Source organism: Mercenaria mercenaria, chromosome 11, assembly GCF_021730395.1.
Source record: "Mercenaria mercenaria strain notata chromosome 11, MADL_Memer_1, whole genome shotgun sequence".
In the NCBI taxonomy this organism is placed as follows: Eukaryota; Metazoa; Mollusca; class Bivalvia; order Venerida; family Veneridae; genus Mercenaria; species Mercenaria mercenaria.
The window spans coordinates 57,832,436-57,856,490 of NC_069371.1; the positions used below are offsets into that span (position 1 = coordinate 57,832,436).

Here is a 24,055-nt window from a genome sequence, read left to right on the forward strand (position 1 = left end):
CCTGTAGCATAATATTATTAAATGTACTAATACAATTTTAGTGACATGTATGTTTATCTGGTAGCGTGGCCGAGCGGTCTAAGGCGCTGGTTTTAGGCACCAGTCTCTTCGGAGGCGTGGGTTCGAATCCCACCGCTGCCAATAACATTTTACAACATTTTTCTCATTTTTAATAAAAATTAGCACACCTCCAGAGTCATAACATGAAAATTCTGCTGTTCTGGTACAAAAGTGACGCGATCCCAGGAAATATTGAGATAATTTTTTCCGTATCTGTATCCATGAGTTTGTTACCTAATACAGATATTTTAGAAGGGTATGACAGTATGACTTAAAATTTCTCATGAATTTGTTTTTATTAAACAAGTAAAATTACTAGAAGTGATATGATGCCCAACTGGTTGTTAAAATTTAATAGGGGTTCTTGAATATAGTTTTGGTGGACCAGGCGTGTTTTTGTCGAGTGTGCTTGTTTCATTGCCTTTTGAAAAGGAGTTTTTCTTTTATATGTGAACACATGTGATTTTCTTTTCAGATACGTTGAATCTTTTGTTCTAAATTCAAATGAAGCTATTTCTGAGAAGCCGAATACAAACGAACTCAATGAGGCTTAATTGTTATAGAACCATGTTACATCTTATATCCAGATTATCATTTAATGTTCAGAATTGCAGTGAATGTAGAAAAATAAAAAGTTATTTTGGTAAAATTTAAATTTGTAGTTTGTGTTTGTTCAGTGTAAGTGGAATATATGACCATCGTATCGAGAATTGTATAATGAAATAGGCCTAAATTGAACATAATTTATCAAGATGGCCGCTTCCAAAAATCAAGTTTTAAGATCAGTTTCTATCTACAAACAGTGCTTAACGTTTGACCATAACTTTAAAATTTTATTCGGACCCCCACAGAGACTATCGTTCAGACCTCACAGAGACTTCTATTCGGACTCCCACAGAGAAACCAAGATCGGAGGAGCTTAATCTGACCCAGGCGCTCCGTAACAGATGAAGGTAACAAGGTAACAAGTCTAAAACGCAAACATTCCTATTCGTGCATATTACACATGATAAAGTAACGTTTTTTCTCTCATCCGGTTTCTTCGATCCAGTTAAATCTACCATTATCAAGTTATCATAATATGCAATATTTTCGCTCCTCACCAGAAACAAAGTTTATATTGACCGAGTAAACGCAACAGTGGCGTAAATTGGTTTATACAAGGAAAGCAAAAGAAGCTCTTGTTACGTAAATGTATGGCTTTTTGTTTCAATATTCAATAAACAATTAAATATGGTATTATATGTACATGTAAATAATTTGCATCAGGCTTATTTACACCTACCGACATAGAACATTTTGTTTCTATTTTCAGTCTTTTTAAAATGAGCATAAACTCATTCACTTAAATCAAGGTATGTAAGTTGTAGGAATCCAGCACATAGTGATTAGAACTCTCAAAATGACTTACTTCGGTCTTTCTTATGTCAGTATTCCCAGCAGTGTACAGCATACGTTCGAATAAGTCGGTATTATCTAAGCCACATTAAGCTGAATAACCCTGTTTTATATGATAAAATATTATGGAATACATCTAATACTAGAAATTTCCATGATCTGTTATATAGTAAAAGTACTTTGTTTAATGAAATCAATGGAAAACTGATATCTGGCGATTATGAGATAAATCAGTGTATGAATAGTTGTTTTACTGAACTTGTACATGATATTTCTTTACAATGTTTCGGTAAAACGTTTCACAAATGTACGAAAGCTGTAAAACGGAAATCCCCTTGGTTTGATGAAAAGAGTAAAAAGGCAAAAGCTGAATACTTCGCCTCAAAGCGTCTATTTATTTAAAATAGATCTGATGTAAATAAAATGACTTTTCTGTATAGCAGAAAAAAATACGTTACGACTAAACGTAAGGCGAAATTTGTCTTTTATAGTAAAGAGAAACGGAAACTGTCAGAAATGAGTAAAAAATCTCCAAGAAAATTTTGGAAGTACATTAAGAAGTTTAAAAATTCGCACAATATGTAAAGTGATGTTAGTTTAAATGGTTTTGAAAAATATTTTTTCAAATATGTCAAATAAATCATATAGTCAGTTTGATCAAAGTGATTTTAATGATGAAAATGAAGTATTACATAATGTTGAAAAATTAGATCGTCCGATAACTATGAGGAAATACAAAAAAACTATATTAAACCGTTATAAAAGCGGTGATTTAGACATGGTACTAGAGATCAATCAATGATGTATGGTTAAAAACTTAGTGTTGTAATGTCAATTTTCATGGTAAATACTAAATAGCTTTTTTAGCTCACCTGTCACATAGTAACAGATTGAGCTTTTGTGATCGCCCTTCGTCCTTCGTCCGTTCGTCCGTCCACAATTTCTTGTGAACACGATAGAGACCACATTTTGCAAGCAGTTTAATCAAACTTGTACAAAACTTGTATTGGCATGATATCTCAGTTCCTGTCAGCCAGATCCCATCATGGGTTCTAGAGTTATTGCCTCTTAAAGGGCCAAAATTTGTGTGCGTGTGTGCGTGCGTCAACAATTTCTTGTCTGCACGATAGTGGTTTCATTTATGATTTTATTTTTACCAAACTTGCACACAACTTGTATCACCATAAGATCTCGGTTCCTTTCTTGAACTGGCCAGATTCCATTATTGGTTCCAGGGTTATGGCCTCTGATAAGGCCAGAATTAGCTATTTTGACATTGTCTGCACAATAGCAGCTTCATTTATGATTTGAATTTAATTAAACTTGCACAAAACTTGTGTCACCATAAGATTTTGGTTCCTTTCTTGAACCGGCCAGATCCCATAATGGGTTCCAGAATTATGGCCACTAAAAGGGCCAAAGTTAGCTATTTTGACCTTGTCTGCACAATAGCAGCTTCATTTATGATTTTATTTTAACCAAACTTGCACACAACTTGTATCACCATAAGATCTCGATTCCTATTTATACGCCCGAAGATTATCGCGTCGATGTCCGTCTGTCTGTTGGTTAGCAATTTCCCTTCTGCTCTGTAACTCTTGAACCCCTTGAGGGATTTCCAAGAAACCTGGCACAAATGTGCACCTCATCGAAACGACATGCAGAGCGCATGTTTCGGTTGACATTCTTCAAGGTCAAGGTCAAGGTCACACTTAGGGGTTAAAGGTCATATGACTTTGTTTTGTGTGTATATTGCTCTGCATTTGTGTTGCATTGCAGTGCTCTTGTTTTTATTTGGCAGATCCTTCTTTTGTTCACTTACAATATTTTTTAATTACTTCCCTTTTATGTTACTATAAATAGCTTCTTGTCCTTAAGTGCAATGATAACAGGTGAGCGATATAGGGCCATTATGGCCCTCTTGTCTTGTTTTTATATATGATCTTTGATATAGTACACATAAAATTATATATAAATTTCGGCTTAAATATTTTATCTGTATTTATTTTATTAGACTTAAAACTTTTTCTGATGTCACACAATAATGATGTATTTGACAACGTTTTTGTATTGAGATGAGTTCTTCCCGCAATAATCCAGTTATAATTAGGGATTAAATGTTTATCAATGACTTGATAGGTAGGACTATCTGCAAGAAGAGCTACATAGAAATTAAATAAGAAGTTTCAGAAAATCTTAAATAATATGCTTAGCATTGATCAAATCAAAGGGGTCCGGCACATGAGTGGATTAAGTTTAATGACTTATTTTTGAGTCCTAGAGCCATAATTATGAGGGGGAAAAAATCATACTAATATAACTACTCCTTAGACAAGACAGCAACCAGCATCATTTTTTAATTGTTTTTCATAATCTGAAATTTTAGGTACTATAATTAGGTAATTATTATAATAATGTAACTGATTTCTTTATTGATGCCAATGGCTTTATATCGCCATTTCTCTGTACAATGTTCAATCATATATATGATAATAACTTGTATCCTAAGGCATGGTCCAAAGGAGTTATAGTTCCTATTTATAAAAAGAGCGATAAGGCTAATCCTGCCAATTACAGCGGGATTACACTAGTGAGTGTTGTAGGAAAAATATTTTCACTTACATTGAGAAATCGTATAAATACATGGTGTGAGCTGAAAATGTTTTTAACGACTCTCAATTTGGTTTTCGCGATGGCCGCTCTACAGCTGAAGCTATTTTTCTTTTACAGGCTGAACACCACTAAATCCAGCTGTTCTTTATTTCATATTTTCATATTAATCCACTTACTTCATGACGGTTTTTCGACATTTCTTAGCATATCAGATTTTCAGAGACTTATATTCCCATAAAGAACTAGATCGCTACTTTAGAAAAACAAAAAGAAAAGGGGGTGTTAACTTTTATATAAGAAAACCACAGTTCGTTAAATACAACCCGCTGAATTTACTACTTTTTGCTTCTTTCAATATTTCTCTTTTCGAGACATTAAATTCTTACGCCGCCATTTTTACCCAGCATGCGGGATAGGAACATGCCGATTTCAAGGCTGAACACTAAATCCAGCTGTTCTTTATTTCATATAAAATCCATTCACTTCATAACGGTTTTTTGACATTTTCTAGTATATCAGATTTTCAGAGACTTATATTCCCCACAGACACTTGGGGTTCGAACCTCCACACAACCCATTCTCCTCCGCCCCTGGTTAAGTTTAGCCGATATATTTTAGCATTTTACCATGTATTGAGCATAGGTGACGATCATAAAACGCATTTTGTAACATTTCAGCTTGTTTTTTAAAAAAAAGTATTTTTACCATCAATGCTCTCAATATTACAAGATTTGAAACATCGCACGAACACTACCCTTACAGAAGCAAGCCTCTGTGGCGTACATGCTGCGTATTTGCTGTGTATATGCCGCGAACACAGTAGTACGCCAGAGGAGTACATTTTACATACACCGCATGCCGCGTACATGCCGTGTACTATTTCGACTAGTACACAGCATGTACGCAGGAGGTCACTAGTACACTTCAAGTACGCAGCACAGACTCTGAAAATTTAAGGAGTACACTGCATGTACGCAGGAGGGACTTGTACAAGAAAATAGTACACTGCATGTACACCGCAGATACTTTGAAATTTGTGCAGTACACTTAATATACGCGGGAAAGACTTGTACAGTTTCTTTTGGCATTTATACTTAGTTTTTTTTTTTATAAGTTAAAGTCTGAAGTAAACTTCATATACGCGGGAGGGACTTCATGCAGGAAGGATTTGTACATTTTTTTTTTTGGAAGCAAGAACTTGATTTCCGAGTAACTTTTATCTTAATAGCATAGAATAGTTCAGATTACCAGTATCTGAACAATAAAAATTTGCCAAACTATTTGCAATGTTCATTTGTGAAGCTTACATCTTAGTGATTTCTGAGCTGCACCTTGCATGCAGTGTAAAAATATATTCTTTTTCATTTGAATTAATCCTGGAGCTTTCTAACTTGGATAATTGAAAGCCTTATTGAACTTTGTTGCATTACATTTTGTAATACATGAAATAATTACCAAGATAATGCCGCAACAGCGCCCGAATGAGAAGAATTAATAGCTCTCACTTTTATTTGAATACTCTTAAGCAAAACACCACTCTATCATGTTTTATAAAGGCTTTAATGCTCATTATGTTAACTCATTAAGGCCTCACCAAATTAAAAAGTTGTTCATCGGATTTGCCGCTCGTATATTTTCAGAACGTTTTTGGCTAATTGCGCTTGCCCCATTGGAAAAAATCAATCCAAAAATTTTTGGTGCGCTACTTTTTACGGACGTAAAAGTGTATAATGCTTATATAATTCCAGTCCTAGATTGTTCTCAGATGGATTTTAATCAAAATAAATACATACTACGCACACATCGTCTATAATAAATCATAACACTTATATTAGTTGCATTAAAGTTGTTTCCCCTTGATGCAGTTACGCCATTTTCTTCAAATGTTTACCAAATTACATGCTACAAAAATTGATTTATTTCATTGAAAAGTGGATGGAGAAAAGCATACTAATTTATTTGATAACATCAATCTACATTATTTTGGTAAGGGTAAATACTTATTGATGCATGTCCTTATCTTTTTTCTGTTTTTTTCTGTCCAAATGATCAGCATTTGCATACGAAAGTTGGTGGGGTAAGGAATTTACATTATCAACTGCAGTTTCGCCACAAGAGTACACAGCATGTATGCAGCAGAAGTACACAGCATGTACGCCGCAGGACTCGGGCCAGGAGTACACAGCATGTACGCCGCAGGAGTACACAGCATGTACACCGCAGGAGTACACAGCATGTACGCCGCAGGGGGTAGAAAAAACCGCGGGCTATTTGCTGTAAAAAGTGTATGTCCCGTACATGCTGCAAATTTTTTCTCGATACTTAATTCCCCCACGAAAAATCCTTTGTACTATTTTAGTCCCCCGTTTTGGGCAGAAAGGGTAGTACGCGGCAGAGCTTTTTTGCATGCAAAATTGTACTAAAAACGTACTATCGGTGAAAATTTTTTTTTTTTTTTTTTTTTTTGCGGTGAAACCCTTTGGTACAATTTGATTTCAGTCCCCAAAATCTTGTACGCAATAAATTACGCTGTATGTACACAGCAAGAGTAGCGCGGGGCACCTTTTTTTTTCTGTAAGGGTAGGGAAAATAGCCAGTTAAGTTTTTTAAATGAACCCTACAAAGGGAATCACTGGTATAAAATCGTCAAAAACTTTTTAACATTTGTCAAATGACACCGGCCCGGAAAACCCTTTCTTTTGGTTTTCCCCAACGAGAAATAAATAAATAACATAAAAAAATCAATCAAAAATTCTAGGGAAACCCACCCTTGCGAATTGACCCCCTGCTTTGAACGCGCATATCGTTGCCGGGTCCCCAAAATTGAGACCGTTTCGATTCATTACCCCCGGTTTATCGCTTCACCCACGTTTTCCCCAGGTTTTTTTTACAAAAAGAAGTTTGTCGGGGTTTAAAACTTTGCCGTAAGAGTACCCTTTTTGGAAAACCCGGGTTTTATAACATGCGCTACACAAACGAGGGCCCCAGCGAAAAGAAAAGTGTTCCCTTTGTTCGGGCAAATGTTTCATATTTTTTGTTATATTGAGCTTTTGAGGGTTTAAAAACCATTTTTTTAAAAAAAAAACCGCTAAAATTTTTACAAAAGGGCGTTTTATGTTCGCACCTATGCTAAATACATGAAAATGCTAAAAAAATATTGGCAAAATTTTAACCAGGGGCGGAGGAGAATGGGGCGTGTGGGGGTCCAAACCCCCAAAGGGGTTTTTGGCTTGTGATTTGCCCTTTGCGGAGGTTTTACTTTCTATTTGGTATGATCAGCCTAATAGAAGCGGGGGAAATTTACATACAAAACGTGGTAGGATAAAAGAAACACCTTTTCTATCGAAAAAATGCAAAAGGGAAACAAAAAAAGAAAGAACTTTTTTTTATTGGGACTATTTTGTGAAAACCTTGCGGGGGCTTACATTTTTTTTGGGTAGGGGTCAGCCTACAAACATCATACAAAAAGTTTTAAGCAAAGAAATCAAATTAGGGTGTTTTTTTTATCGATTCCCAAAAGAGCTTTTGATACTGTTAACGAGATATCGTTTCTCTGGGGAAATAAAGTTAATTAAAGGCCCCGGTTCAGCTGTAAAATGACCAAAAAGTATATTTTAATTTAAGTCCTGTTTTAAAAAATGTCAAGCACTACGGAGTTATCTAACTTTTTGGGATGCCCACTATTCCCTTTGGATTAAAAAAAGGGGGGAACCTTTATCTCCCCTTAGTTTATTTTTTTTTCATCAATGTTTTTCTGAAAATCGAATTTTCAACTATGAAAAAAAAAAGATTTTGAGCTTTTATCGATGTATCCGATATTTTTTGCAGATGTTTTGTTTTTTTAATTACAACAGCCCCAAAGGCTTAAAAATTTAAAATAGACAGTTTAAAAACCATATTCAAAAAAGGGGGGGGCCCTAAAAATTAAGTTGATAAAACAAAATATGTTTTTTTGGGAAAAAAGTAAACAAAACAGGTCTGAAGAGTTTTTTTTAAATGGTTAAAAGTTTAAAATTGTAGAAAATTTTTCCATAAAAGGGTGTAAAGGAAATATGTCGGGTGCTGTTAAATTTTTGAATGATCAAGCAAAAAGACCTTAAAAAACAAAGCTGTCTTTGTTTGTTTAAAATTTAAAATTAGATGTAAAGACAAAATTATCGCTATTTGTCACCATGGTCAGTGCACCAAGTTTCTATATGGATCAGAGGGGGGGGGATTTTAAAAAAGTTAAAACTGCTTTTTGGGTGACGGGGAAAACGGGTTATACCTGTCGGGAAATCCTTTATAAGGCAAAGGGGAAGTTTGGGACCTGTTTGGATTTTCGGACAGCGTATTTTCTCGTACCCGTCCCCAAAAATTTTGTGTAACGATTTTTTTTTGCCAATTTACCCTTTACAAAACATGCTAAAATTTTTTAATTTAAATTTTTGTAAATTAACAAAAAGCGGCAGCCATTTTTTCTAAATAAAAAATTTATATCTGAAATTACGCGGATATTGAATATACCCGGGTCTCCAAAATGAGCCCTATTGACCAATAAAAAATGCAAGAACTTGAAGGGGGCAAGAAAATTTTAAAAAACTAAAAAAGATGTTGAAAAACCCTGCACAAAAAAATTTGTAATTTTTTTAAAGGTTTTAAAACAGCAAACCCCAAGCTGTGCAATTTATGGTGATCTGGGACGCCCCCCAAAAAACAATTATTTGAAAAAGAAAGATCTTTAAAATTTTGGTTTAAATTTTTAAAATTTTGATTCTCCCAAGTATAGGAGTAATGAATCTTTGCAACAGTAAAATCCAATTGTTGGGCATCTAAATGAATTCTTTCCCATTATTGATCATCTTGGTTTTACAAATGTATTTCTTGTTTATGAAAAAAATGAAAATTACATAAAATTTGTTTAAAAGGAGGCAAAACGGGATCAATAAAAATTCCCAAGAATCAAAACGTGCTAAATTTACTACTATGCCAAAATTATTTTATTACTGAAAATTTTAAAAAATGTTCAAATTTTTGAAGAATATCTAAAAACCCCTATTGTCAGTGAAATCTGAAAAAAGTTACATTTGTTTTAGTTTAAGCATCCCCTTTGGAAATAAAAACGTGGAAGTTTTAATGGAACTGATAGAAAAAATTGTTTGTAAACTATTTTAAACCAAAATGTTTTTTAAAACCCTGATTTAACATTTCTGTTGTGCTGTAATAATAGGGAAAAATTAAGAAGAAATATTTGGGAACCTTTTTACCTGGTTTAGTATCCCAAAATTTTTAAAATAATTTATGTAAACGAAAAGAAGTTTTTAAAAATTTGTAACTGTATTATATACTGTGTCTTTTTTATATTTAATTGGGGTATGCCCTATATTCAGTGTGTGGGGAAAATAATTTTTTTTTATGAATGAAAAGGGCCCAAAAGGGCCCAATTTTTTATTATCGATATTCAAAATTTTGAAACTTTAAAAAACTAAAACTTAGAGACTTTTTTAAAATTTAAAATTTTATGCATTTTTAAAACTTTGGTTTCCCCCCTAAAGGCAAAAACCCCGTTAAATTTCTGATATAAAAAGGTAAAATGTCGTGAAACATTTAAAACACTGAAAACGAAGAAAAGTTACGCCGAAAGTGAAACCCCGGGCCCATTTTAAACCTTTTTCCAGCCATGTCTTTTCATTTTTTAAAAAGAACGATTTTAAGTTGTTTATCATAAAACTGTGTTTTTATTTGCTAAAATTCCCCCCGGGAAAATGAAAGGAAAGTAATTTAATCTTTGAACGATATTTTGATCAGAAAGGTAGGGCAAAAATTTTCATCGTAGGTCTACTCATTTGTTTTTCCCAGTAATCACATTTTTTCCCAGGATAAGTCTTTGTTTATACAGGAGGCCCATAAGGGTTTTGGGCTAAAGAAGCCGTTTTATGATATTCTTGTTCAAAAAAAAAGGATAATTTTAAAAAAATGTAAAAAGCCAAATCGTTGACCGGAACGCCCAATTCACTGAAAACGGTTTTCCAGCTGTGCTGCGGGAACCAAAAAAAGTATTAAAAAAAAAAATATAACTTAATGCGTGCATTGAAATTTAAATTTTTTTAATTTGTTAGTTTTTTTTAGTTTTAAAAATAATCATAATATTTACATTTTTCATTATAAGTTTTGAAAGGGATGTAATAAAAAATTTTTATTTTTTTGCTAAAAATAATGAAAAAACTGTATTCTTTTCAGTTTTGATTTTTTTTTTTCTCACATCACACTGTGAAAATTGAAATCTATATTTTCACACGGAAAAGATATTGCTTGGGCCCCCCATACATTTTTTATGAATTTTTAAAATTTGGCCTTTGGGGGCGAAAAAAGGGTAAAAATTTTTGTCCCTTTGTTTTTTATAGTGTTTTCTCGAAATTTTTTTTAAAAAAAAAAAATTTTTTTACTAAATGGGAAATTTTTTTAAAAACCCAGGCTGCTAAAAAAAAAAAAATGGGAAATTTTTATGGGTTTTGCCCTCTTTCAAAAAGCACAACACGTCTTAGGGAGTCTGTTTTCGCCGGTTTTTTTCCCCCCTGAAATTTAAAAATTTTTGCAAAATGCACATTTTTAACGTAATTAAGCATAAAAAAGAAAGAAAAATTTTTTTTGTTTTTTTGTCAATTTTTGAATATATCCAAAACCCCTCGAATTAGAAAAAATGTTCCTTTTTTTACCCCGCGCTACGCGCTCCCCGAAAATATTTTAAATTTTCTCACTTCTCATGAGATACCCTAATTCCATATTCACTCAAAAAAAAACAAATAACCTCTATATTAAAGTTTTAAAACGCATGTAATAAAAAGGTTAAATTTTCTCACGTAAGAATTTTGCGCTCCAAAATTTGCGCCAAAATTTCCCCTTTCAGAATGGGGCAATTTTTTTTTTTACCCAAAACTAAAACCATAAATTTTAACTGCACTTTAAAGTTCAGGGAAAAAAAGCAGTTGTTTTTTGATATTTTTCTATTTAAAAAAAAACCTTTTAAAAATTTAAAATATTTTAATTTTCCCCCCATAATTTTAAATTTTTTACATTGGCAAATTACCCCATAATTTAAATTTTTTAAAGGTGAAAACAAATGATATCTGTTTCCGTCTTTCCGAACACTCATACGTGCATCCACTCTACTGTAGGCCTACGTATGTAGGGCCTATGCTCGCACATCCAACTGTGTACCAGGAATAACTATAATACTGATATGTGAAAACACATGACTGTTCCAGCTCATTGTGTCTCCAACATGTAGCGGGGGAGACATACTGATTTTTGTTGGTGTCTGTCTGTCCGCCTGTCTGTCTGTCACGCAATTTTTCGTTTATACTTTTTCAGAAAGAATATTTTTATATTCCTTTTATGAAAAACCCATTTTTTAAGTGTCAAAAAATGGCTTTTTGTTATTTTGTTCACTTATGTTTGTGATAGGGTAGTTGAAAGTCGCTTGTTGCATCTACCATTTTTTCTCTGTTTGATTACTTTCAGTAAAGTATATTTAAAGTCAAATTAAAGTCATAAAAAAGGAAGCGTTCCCCCAAAGGGAATTTAAGGTCAAATTTATGTTAAAAGAAAGGAAAATCCAAAACTTGGGCAAAAAAATTGGTGGGGCTCGGACCGGGTTTAAACAGACGAATTTCCTTTTTAAAAAAATAAAAATTGGGAAAAATTTTCCTTTTTTTTTGGCTAAAATTTTTCAGGCTTTACAGCTGTTATTGGAAAATAAAAAATTGTACAAGGGGGGGGGGGGGGGGGGAAAATTTTTTTTAAAACATTTGTAGGGGGGCTGATTTTTGCCAGTTGGCGTCCTGTTGTTTTTTTTTTTTTGGCGCCCCCCCCCCCTTATCGAAAGAACGAAAGTTTTTCCTCTATTGGGGATTGCCCCGTTCTGTCCCTTCTGGCGCCCCGCCCCTAAAAGAAAGAAAAAATTTTTTCCCCTTTTGGCCCTTTTTTCGTTTCCCCCGTTTTTGGCGCCCCCGTTTAAAACGATATAAAGAAAAAACAACGCGACAGAACGAAAGAAGAAAATTATAAATGGCGCCCTAAAAAAAGTCTTTTGGCGGTTTTTGGGGCGTTTTTTGGCGCCCCCCCCACAAAATATATATGACCCCATAGCTGAGGAATTTTTTTGGGCCAAAATTTCGAAACTTCTGGGGAAAAAATGGGGCCCTTAAAAACCCCTTTTTTTATAAAATTATGTCCTATTCGAGTCCTGGGTTTTAACATTTTTGATCTGATATGGCCCCTTTTCCTTGTTTTTTTTTCGCCCCACTGCCCAAAATTTTTTTTACTAATCCATCGGGATAAAACCATGTAGTTAACCCGGACGAAAGTTTTATGGCCCAACTGGAATGATGATAGGCTTTCCAGCCACCGGGCAATTTGACCTTCTGGATTCTTGAAATTCATCAGCCACCTTAAAGTACCATGCTCGATCCTGCTCAAGAACTATTTACCATATAAATAGTGTTAAAAGAACTTAACAAAATGGAACAAAGCAAGAAGGGTTCCCTTCCTTTTTAAAGCAGTATCTTCGTTTTTGTTTTGGGGGAGAGTTCCCGCTTCGTTCGTTCCATCAATGTTTTGGGGAAAAGGGCCCAAACTATTTGGGTTGATCACTAGCAACAGTGTCCTTTAAAAGGGAAAGGGGTTTTGTGAAGTCTGGTGATTGAGCCGGGGGCATCAATTAAAACCCTTTTTTTTTAAAAAAAGGAAAGATAGGGGAAAGATAGCTCACCCCTGCTTTGACAATAAAAACTTTTTGGAAACCCTTTTTCTCAATGAAACCACCCATTTAAAAAGGGAAAAGAATTTTTATGACCGCACCTTTTTAAGGAAATGGGTTGTTTTGTTTGTTTTTGGTTTAACGAAATTTTTCAAAAACCCAAAGGGGATTTTTTTAGTTTTGAATCATCCCGGGGAGTTAAAACCCAACTAAATGTTTTTTGGATTTTTTTCCAGTACAAAACCTTTTTCTCTGCAAGTAATGCCAAATTCCCCGCATGAAACAGAGGTGGGGGACGAAAGATTTCAGAAAACAATTTTCTTTTAAACAAATCATCCCAGAGAACATACGCCTCCCCCGGGCTCGAACTCACGACCCCGAGATCTGTAGATCTGCCCTTCCCCACTCAAACTTTAACGGGCGGTTTAGTATGGGGGGTTTAGGGCCCAAATTTTTTAAGGCTTCAAACTTTTTTGGGGGCCGTTTTTGATTCCTTCTTTCGAAATGATATAACCTAAATACTCCCAAATTCACTGCAAAGGGGTTGGCATTTTTTTTGGATTTCTTTTAAATTTTAAACCAGCTTTCCCAGTCCCCCCGGGGAAAACTTTTTATCCAAAATTTTTAAACCCCTACTGAAAATGTTTTTTTCCGACAAAATTAATTCATCTAAATTAATAAGACGATTTCTAATTTAGACATGCCAAAACCTTTTCATTAAAAGCTCAAAAAAGAGGCAGGGTAACAAAAAAGTCCAAACGGGTTCCCCCAAAAATTGAATTACCCCTTTCCTGTACAAAAAAGGGCCCTTTTCTCTTTTATCTTTTGGGGTTACCTCTAGCTGCCAGTACCCCCTATTTAAGTCTAAACAGGAAAAAACCCGGTGAACCCGGGTAAAGGGGTTTAATAAATCCCTTTTTGTTGGGCTTTTTTAAAGGGGCCCTCTTCCCCCTTTTCCCCTTTAACCCATGCAAAAACCCTTTTGGGGTCGTCTTTTCCTTTTTCTACCCCTAATAATTTCCCCCTTGCCCCCAAAAAATCGAAAATTGGGTTAATTTACATCTTGTTCTAGTTTTTTTCCCTTTTTTTTTTAAAAAAAAAAAAAAAAAGGGGGGCCCCCCCCCCAAAAAAAAAAAAAAAAACCCCCCCCTTGGGGCCCAAAATTGGGGGGAAATTTTTCAATTTTTTAAAAGGGGGGGGAAAAATTTTTTCCCCAAAAAAACCAAAAAAAAAAAAAAAAAAAAGGGGGCCCTTTTTTTTTTTTTTTTAAAAATTTTTTCCCCAAAAAAATTTGCCCCAAAAAATTTTTCCCCCCTTTTTTTAAAAAATAAAAAAAAAAGGGGAAAATTTTTAAAAAACCCTTTAAATGGGGTTCAAAACCCCAAAAAAACCCTTTTTTTTAAAAAAAAGGGTTTTCCTTCCCCCCGGGCTTTTTTTGGGGCCCCCTTTAAAAAAAAAAAAATTTTTTCCCTTAAAATTTTTTTTTTTTTAAAGTTTTTTAAAACCTTTTAAAAAATTTAAAAAAATTTTTTTTTTTTTTTCCCAAAAATTTTCCCGGGGGGAAAAAAAGGGAAAAAAAATTTTTTAAAAAAAAAAAAAAAAAATTTTTTTTTTTTTTAAAATTTCTTTGGGGTTTTTAAGGGGGGGAATTTCCAAAAAAATTTTTTTTTCCCTTTTAAAAAGCCCCTTTTGGAAAAAAAAATTTTTTTCCGCCCCCTTCCCGGGTTTTTTTAAAAAACCAAAACCCCCAAAACCCCAAAAAAATTTTAAACCCCCAAATTTTTTTTTCCCCCCCCCTTTTTAAAAAAAAAATTTTTTTTTTTTTTTTCCTTCCCCAAAAAAAAAACCCAAAGGCCCTTTTTTTTGGGGGCCCCCCCCCCCCCTTTTTTTTAAAAAAAAATTTTTTTTTTTTTTTCCCCTTTTTAAAAGGGGAAAAGGAAAAGTTTTTTTTCCCCGGGGTTTTAAATTTTTAAAAAAATTCCCTTTTTAAAACCCCCTTTTTTAAAAAAATTTTTTAATTGAAAAAGGTTTTTTTTTTTTTTTAAAAAAAAAAATTTAAAAAAATTTTTTCCAAAAATTTTTTGGAAAAAAAAATTTTTTTTTAAAAATTAAAAATTTTTTTAAAAAAATTTTTTTTTTCCCCCCAAAAATTTTTTTTTTTTTTTTTTTCCAAATTTTTTGGGAAAAAAAAGGGGGGGGTTTTTCCCCATTAATTTTAAAAGGAAAAAAAAAAGGGGGTTCCCAAAAAAAACCCCCCCCCCCCCCGGGGGGGAGGAGAAAACCCAAACCCCCCAAAAAAAAAAGGGGTAAAAAAAAAAAAACCCCAAAATTTTCTTAAAAAATTTTTTTTTGTTCCTTTTAATTTTAAAAAAAAAAAAAAAATTTTTAAAAAAATTTTTTTAAAAAAATTTAAAAAAGGGTTTTTTAAAAAAAAAAATTGGTTAAAGGGGAAAACCCTTTTAAATTTTTTTAAAAAAAGAAAAAAAAACCCCCCAAAAAAAAACCCCCCCAAAAAAAAAAAAACCCCCCCTTCAAAAACAAAAAATTTGGGGGGGGGGGTTTTTTTAAAAATTTTAAAACAAAAAAAAAAAAAATTTTTTTTTAAATTCAAAAAAAAAAATTAAAAAAAAAAAAAAAAAAAAACCCCAAATTTTCTTAAAAAAAAAACCCCCAAAAAAACCCCCCCGGGGGGAAAAATTTTTGGAAAAATTTTTTTTTTAAAAAAAAAAAACCCTTTTCCCCTTAAAAAAACCAAAATTTTTTGGGAAAAAAAAAAAAAAAAAAAATTAAAAATGAAAAAAAATAATTTAATTTTTTTTTTAAAATTTTTTCCCCCTTTTTAAAAAATTTAAAAAAAATTTTTTTTTAAAAAAAAGGGCCCCCCGGGTTTTTCCCTTTTTAAAAAAAAAATTGTAAGACCTCTGCTAAAAAAGCAGGTCTTGAACTATCTGGGTTTTTCCCCCTTATTGTCCTGTGATAATTTTAAAAAAATTTTTATCAAACTTTTTGAGGGAAAACTGTTCTTTGCAATTAAAAAAAACATCCTTTTTCTTTAAAAACCCCTCTGGGATAGGGAAAAAACCACTCCTGTGAATCTTTCGCTACTTTTGGTTGGTCAATGATCTTCGAAGTGGTAATGGAGAAAAAAAGGGAAATCATGGCCCCTTTAATTTTTAATTGACTTAAGTGCGGCATTTGACACTGTTTGACCATGGGCATTTTTTCAGAAGTCCAAAAAACACAATATGGCGTCTGTGATACAGCCTTCAATGGGGAAAAAACCATTTTAAAGGGCCCCATACTTGTAAAATTAATATCAACCTGTATATTCTCAAAACCGCCATCTTGAATCAGTGTGCCCAAAAGGGAAGGGTTTTCCCTTTGGCCATGGTGAACTCAACCCGGGAAAACCCTTTTTTTTTCTTCCAAAATCCATATCGTCTACGGTTTTTCTGAGACCCAAAAAAAAAATAAAACTTTCGTCCTACATCTGTTTCCGTAAATCAAAAAGCGATCGAGACCTTGAACGGTTTCGCAGTTTATAATCAAAGACCCGGATGAATAAAACAAACTGAAAAAGAACACTTCCAAAAAGAAATTTTTTACCTTTGGGGAGCAAACCTTTAATTTAACAAATGTTTTAAAAAATTTCCCTTAACATTGCTGGTGATGAAAGTCAAACGAAAAAACACAAATTTAAAATCCGGGGCATTTTTTGATGAAACCTTTTAACTTTTAAAAATCTTTTAAATCGCCCAAAAGCGTACAGCCCCCTGTTGAATTTCCCCCTAATTTAAAAACATCCGAAAAACTTTTAAAAAAAGGGAAACCACTGAAATTTTAGTTTTGTCTCTATTTTTTTCACATCTGGTTTTTTTGGGAAAGTCATAGTATGGGGGTAAACTGGAGGGGTGTAATATTCAACTTAATTTAAAAAATGTGTGCAAAACTTGTCCCTTTAAAAGGAGGAAATTTGACAGTCCAAAACAAGCATTGTATCACTTACATTGGTGCCTGGGAAAACAAGAATTTAAATTCAAGATACCCTTTCCCTTTATGTATAGCTGTCACACTTTGGGAGAGCAAACCCCGGTTTTTTCAGAATTGCTTACAAGTATATTCCAAATAACAAAGGTTTGAGAATTTTGAAAAATTTTGGAAGTCGTTTTTGTTGTTTCCCCCTACAACAAGCCCAAAAAATTCAATGATAGAAGTTTCTGTAAATACTGGTTTCCCAAAAATTTGGGAAAGAACTGTCATTAGAACTAGCAATAAATAAAATTCACTTTACACATTTTAAAATAATCTTTAAAACACTGATTTCAAAAGATTTCGCGGCTTTTTTTAAAAAATGGAAAGCAGTAGAAAATTTCTTAAATTTTTGTAAAAGGTTTACATTTTAACATTTTTTATTTCCAAGGGTTTTTTTAATTAAACCCCAAAATTTTGGTAAGGCTCTATGGGTAGGGGTTTTTTGGGGGGGGTTGTTTTCTTTCTTAAATATTTTAAAGATTGGCGGGCCCTTAATTTTGGGTGGTTTTAACCTCATATCAGCTCCTTTTGGGCATACCCCGTGATGCTTTAAGTACGGGATTCCCCAATAGGGGTTAAAAAGGGCCTCAAGGGGAAAAAGGGGCGGTCCCTGACTGTTTGTTACAATAAGGCTGTTATTATTGTCATTATTAATATTGTTTTAATAGTTATTATTATGTACAACGCACTGGCACCAGATCAGAAAGAAAATGCCTCCGTACGTGTTATACCCTACCCCTAGGTATTCTATAAGAACCATGGTCATGAACGGGAAAGTGCACTAACCCGTTTCAATCGTACATTTCTCAACTTAAACGCGCAGTTCGGTGAATGGGAACCTAGTATATTGAACAAGCGGTAATTTATCTTCCATCGTGCACCAGTCACATTGTCTCAATATTCCATATTGCTGAGATTATCAACATATTTTATGCTTTCGTCAACGTTACAAAAAAAACTTGCTTGAACTTCCCTAATGAACATCCGGTCTAGAGGTCACGGCAGTGCGCACATGTTTGGCGAAACGTAAACAAACAAAAACAGATTTTTAAAAAATCACAATTTTATACAAAAACTCGAAATGATGAATGAAATTCATCTTGTATATGATCTTTAATTTGAAATCGTACATTGGTCTGCATCTGTTCTGTATATTTTATTCATTTTGCACATTTTGCTGCATTTTCACATTTTACCGAACACGTGTAGTAAAATGACGATTGACATACATTTTTACAACAGCCAATCAGAATGGTTTTGTAATCTAGAACGGAACTTCACCAGGGAAGTTCAAGCAAGTTTTTTGTGTAATGTTGAAATTACTATAAACTACGCGTTGTTTTTCTAATATAAGATGTACTGAAAAATGTGACCGGTACACAATGGAAGATAAATTACCACTTGTTTGATATCCATAGTACACATTTACCCAACTGCGTGTTTTAGGTATGAAATGCGCGATTGAAACGGGTTAGTATATTTTCCCGTTCACGACCATGGTTCTTATAGAATACCTAGGGGTAGGGTATAACACGTACGGAGGCATTTTCTTTCTGATCTGGTGCCAGTGGTACAACGCCATTGAAAATATCATTGTATAAAAATAGGCGTTTAATCAAATTATTCCGTTTCAGTTTTCAGTTTATATGCTGCTTTCCCACATTACTGACAGAAAGGCATTCTGTGGAAGGAAATGTCGTCTGCTTTTTGTCATGTATCATACAATGCTCGTCCATATGCAGAACTGGGTCGGTAAATCTTAGCTTTTTGCTATCAAGTTGATCAGATATCGGGGTTTCGTCAACTGGCAGTGTTGGTGCTTCCGCACACTCAGTTCTGGATCTCATATAACAGCTTTCAATCCCATTGTTGGTGTCTGGGTACCTTGTGTGATGGATGGCTTAATACTTTCTGTATATCATTTTTGGCAATGTCCTTTCTGGATACATAGTCCAGTCATATATATCGTGTCCTGTTTCTTTTGGGGTAATATGTATTTGGCCATCAGGCTTATTCATGGAACAATTCTGATGCGTTCAAAGGCAATTTAGGGGACTTTTGAGGGCCACATGCCAATAGCTGCCTATCTAAAGCCTGTATTTCTGTTTGTATTCAAAGGCTTTCATTATTCATTTCTTAATACTTTAACCTTTGCATTAAGTCTTCCATGTCTAAAAACCCGAAGGACTACTCATTTTGTTAAGTTTGTTTGTCAGTGATTAATTCGGAGGGTATTTTGTCTTCATGTTAAAGGTCAAGGTCACACTATTTTTATACTGAAAATAATTTAATAATATGAACCGAGGTCATAGCTATAACGAAGTGGTCGCTTGAATCCTGTTTCCATTTAAAAAACATAAACATTATCTAAGTGTTTCGATAAAATTTTAATTAGAACTAGAAGATGCTTTTGTAGAAAAGCGCATGTCTCCCTAAATGCATAGTCGTAATAGGCAAGAAGTCAATAGGGGACAGAAGTGAAAGTCAAAGAGATACTGATGGTTGGCTACAATAGAGATAGGCTACTTGGCATGTCCAGTCATCCTATGAAGTTTCAACACTCTGAGTAAAGTGGTTCTCAAGTTATTGATCGGAAAGGATGTTCCATGCTCAGGACCCTGTGACCCTGACCTCAGCTCAAGTGACCTTAAAAATCATTATGGTCATCTACTCTGATAGCCCTATCATTCTATAAAGTTTGAAGGTTCTAGATCAAATGGTTCTCCAGTTATTGATCGGAAACAGTTTTCCATGTTCTGGTCCCTGTAACCTTGACATTTGATCAAAAAAAAAATCATTAGAGGTCATCTACTCTACTTGTTTAATAATCCTATAAAATTTCAACGTTCTGTGTCGTGCTTCTCGAGTTCTCAGAAATGATATTCTATGTTCAGGACCTTGTGACCTTGACCTTTGATCTAGTAACCCCAAAACTAATAGCGGTCATCTACTCTGTAAGCCCTATCATCCTATGAAGTTTGAAGGTTCTAGGTCAAATGGTTCTCCAGTTATTGATCAGAAATTAACTGTGACGGACAGATGGCCTCTGTGACCTTGACCTTTGATGGAGTGACCCAAAAAACGATAGAGGTCATCTACTCTGCAAGTCCTATCACCCTATGAAGTTTGAAGGTTCTAGGTCAAATGGGTCTAAAGTTACTGACCAGAAATGGATTGCCATGTTCTGGCCGCTGTGATCTTGACCTTTCATGGAACGACCCCAAAATCAATAGGGAAGTGACATTAACTGTTACAGCAGAATGGTTTATTGTACATCAAATGCGGGTTTCAACCTTTATATGTTGTTAGCGCTTTGATTGCTACTTGCTCTATACGGTAAGGCTGAATTTCTCCAAACACCAAGTGATTAGTGTGAAGCATAGTTGTGCATAATCTTTTATCATCGTCAAGTTCTTATTAAATTTTTTTGCAGCAGTCTTGCCCATTGATCTGTGCTACTTCTCCTATACCGCTAGGTAGGCACCATACTATACACGAGTTACCAATGTCAAGCCGAATTGTGTGTGTCCTTTGAATGTTATGGTTCAGTGATTTTCATGAAAAATAACCTGTAGTTCTTATATTGAAAATAATTTCATTTGAATCTCCTGTGTGAAGAATATTATGGCTGTGCAGATGCCCATGTAAGACAGGGTTTTCCCTACCGGAGAGAGAATGTGAAACGAGAAACCAAGCATTAGCAAGGGTTATTGTCTGTGGTGTCTGGAGAAATGGGAAAGCAGCTGTCTTTCAAAGGTAGAGATGTATGATCATTCTTGCATTTCAAGATAGAAAAGATTGCATGATAAATAGAGTTGGATATTTCTGGCAATATGTATGTATTACAGTTTATAATCTTAAGCATGGTATTTCATACCAAGTTTTTCCTTGGGAAAGACAAGAATAGCTATCCCTTCTTTACACTTCTTAGATAATGGTATACTTTTCCAGCTAGGTAGGCAAGACCACTGAAGAATCAGCCTCTCCAGCAACAGTCGTATTTTTGGATGGACTGACAGTATCAAATTCTGAAATCCTCAATGGTAGGTGGCAAATAAAATCAAAGGCAGTTCACTTTGATAGTATCTATGTATTTTTCAAGATGAAGGCACTGTTTTATTACATCAACATATTGTAAATGAAAACTCTAAACAATAATGAATAGGCATATATGAAACAAATAATATGGTATATTATAAGCAACAGAGCAATGTAGAATAACTGGTATTTCTGAGAAGAAAAAACACCTTACCAGTAAACATAAAAGACTGCAGAGTCTCACAATAAGACAGGAATAATTTTATAACTCATTGAGAAAAACAGCAGACAGGTGGAAAATATCTATGATTTATATTACATTAAATTAATCTGAAAAGATGAACAGGTACTTAAAGTACCTTTTTTTAAGAAGTTTAATGCCATAACACTAACATAGTACTGATGACAACCTGACAGGCTCAAATGTTCCATGCACTGAGCTAACCTGGTATGACAACCTGATAAGCTCAAATGTTCCATGCACTGAGCTAACCTGGTATGACAACTGATAAGCTCAAATGTTCCATGCACTGAGCTAACCTGGTATGACAACCTGATAAGCTCAAATGTTCCATGCACTGAGCTAACCTGGTATGACAACCTGATAAGCTCAAATGTTCCATGCACTGAGCTAACCTGGTATGACAACCTGATAAGCTCTTGATGTTCCATGCACTGAGCTAACCTGGTATGACAACCTGATAAGCTCTTGATGATCTACTTACCACACTAACCTTGCATGCTTTTTTTAAAGTGCCCTTGTCAAGCTCTTCATAAAGTTTCAATGTTTTAATATTAACTCACAAGTGAGTTTGGAATGTATTTCAATCATAATAAAATTAACAACATGATAAACAAATATTTGGTCAATAATTTCCTGACAAAGAATGGTCATTGATGTACACTGTACAGACAAAAAAGTTGGTCTCAACTACACAGACCAGACAATGTGGTTATGTAATGTACTGAGAAAAATGTCAGCTAATATACAGACAACAAAAGCTTCAGTAAGACTGCATGCTTGACTATTTTCAACAATTTCCAAGTCACACAAGAGCTATAGTATTATAAAATTTGGCAAAAGTTACACTACCAAATTATTATCTCATTAAAATTTAATTTTTAAGGCAATTATAACAACTTGCATGCAAAACTTCAACAGAATACTAGGAAGCAGTGTGTGAAGTTTCAATCTAATATATCATAACAGTTGTTACTCTGATACAGTTTGACACCTTAACAAAATGTTCTATTGGATGAATCTAATGTAAAAAGGGCTGCAATTTATATTAAATTCAACCAATAGTAATTCATTATCTAACCTTGTTATTTAAACAGATTTGGTAACAGACAAGCATTGTGTGATAATTCAGTCTGTTACATGTACCTGTTGCTTAGATACAGCTTGATAGTATGCAGAACTTTAAGCAAACTTTTTAACTTGAAAATTTACATTCCATGCAGCCAAGAGTTATATAGCTTGGTTAAATGAGCAGGTCTGGTCACTGTAAGAAGATTAAATCCAATGCATACAGTTGTTACTGAGATACAGCCTGACAAACAAATTTTTTATGTTGGAAGAAGGGCCATGATTTATACAAAATTTAACCAAGAGTTATCTAATTCCTTTATTTTATTAGGCCTGATGTCTAGGAAACCTTGGTTTAGGTCTAATTTGTTTGTCTGTTTTGGGTTTAACGCCATTTTTCAACAGTATTTTAGTAATGTAACAGTGGGCAGTTACCTAACCAGTGTTCTTGGATTCTGTACTATCACAAACCTGTTCTCCGCAAGTAAGTAACTGCCAACTTCCCCACATGAATCAGAGGTGGAGGACGAATTAAATCAGACACAATGTCTTTTATCAAATCGTCACGGAGAACATACACCTCGCCCAGGGCTCGAACTCCCAACCCCAAGGTCTGTAGATCTGCGCTCTCCCTATTGAGCTAAGTGAGTGGGCTGCTCTAGGATCAAATACAAACAGTGGTAAACCGAGATAAGACCTTGCACGCAAAACTTTAACCAAGGTGTACTGCAAATCTATGCCAACCTTTAGGTGAGCATAATAGCTCTTGCTATTCTTTAAACAGTTGGGCTAAAATTGGTCCAAAAAGTACAAACAAAAGTGGTCTATAATAAACAATCTTTGGTCTTACAAATGAGACTTTCCATTTGTACACTGATGATTAAAACAAGAGTAAGTCACTCACCTGAGATGGACATCCTTATACAAATTATAATTTCATGTCATAAAAATACAAGGATGACTACATGTTAATGTGGCATCTGCATGTTTGTCAGTAAGAGCTTAAGCATGTTTCCAACTACTTGTTTTGTGTATCAAAGAAAATATCACATGAAATCATGAATACAAATTTTGACCGACATTAGACATTTTCCATCAATTTTTTATAATAATCGATCATCGGAGCATCACTAGCGATATTCCAAGAGTACCAATAAAATAATATGATGTTATAAAACATAACAAAACATAACAAGAACAATAATATGTAAAGAACATTTGGTGGGCTTTCCATACTTTTAAATCAAATATTCACATTCTACATCAACTCCCTATGACTACAGTAAAAATAAGAATACGTTAAAGAACATTCGGTGGCTGTTTCTTTTTTTTTTGTAATAAATACACATCTACACTAATTTACCATCATATAAGCTGGAACAGAAATGTACAAACATTTTTTCAATTCTGATATAGCAAATTCCCATAATTCTAAAAGAGCACATCTCGATGACTTTTAACACTGTAGCATAATCTACAAAATATAAAAAAATAAAATCAATATTACGTTGATATTTCATCAGTATGATATAAGTACAGCCAAAATTCTTCTGTTTGAAATTTCTCAATGACTTTTGATGGTTTACAATTTCAAACAAACAAACTTAATAAATCTTTCGAAACACCTGACATAATTATTGAGGCATGCTCCTTTAATAATTCACCTTTTGTTTATACTAGCCGGTGTAACAGCCCAGTTTTTCCCCCAGTCAGTTCTTTCCCCGGGGAAAAAACTGACTAGTCAATTCTTTCCCCCGGGGAAAAAACTGACTAGTCAGTCTCTTCCCCCCCTAGTCAGTTTTTTCCCCCCTTAGAATTAGTTTTCTGAAAGGGGAAGAAACTGACTAGTTAGTCAGATTTTTCCTCGG

At 34.0% G+C, this 24,055-nt stretch overlaps 1 non-coding gene across 1 annotated transcript; it reads left to right on the forward strand.

Moving 5' to 3' along the window:
- The first annotated feature begins 59 nt into the window (after positions 1-59).
- On the forward strand, positions 60-141 carry Trnal-uag (transfer RNA leucine (anticodon UAG)). The gene has a single exon. It is a non-coding gene; the product is annotated as a tRNA-Leu (tRNA).
- Positions 142-24,055: the final 23,914 nt, after the last annotated feature.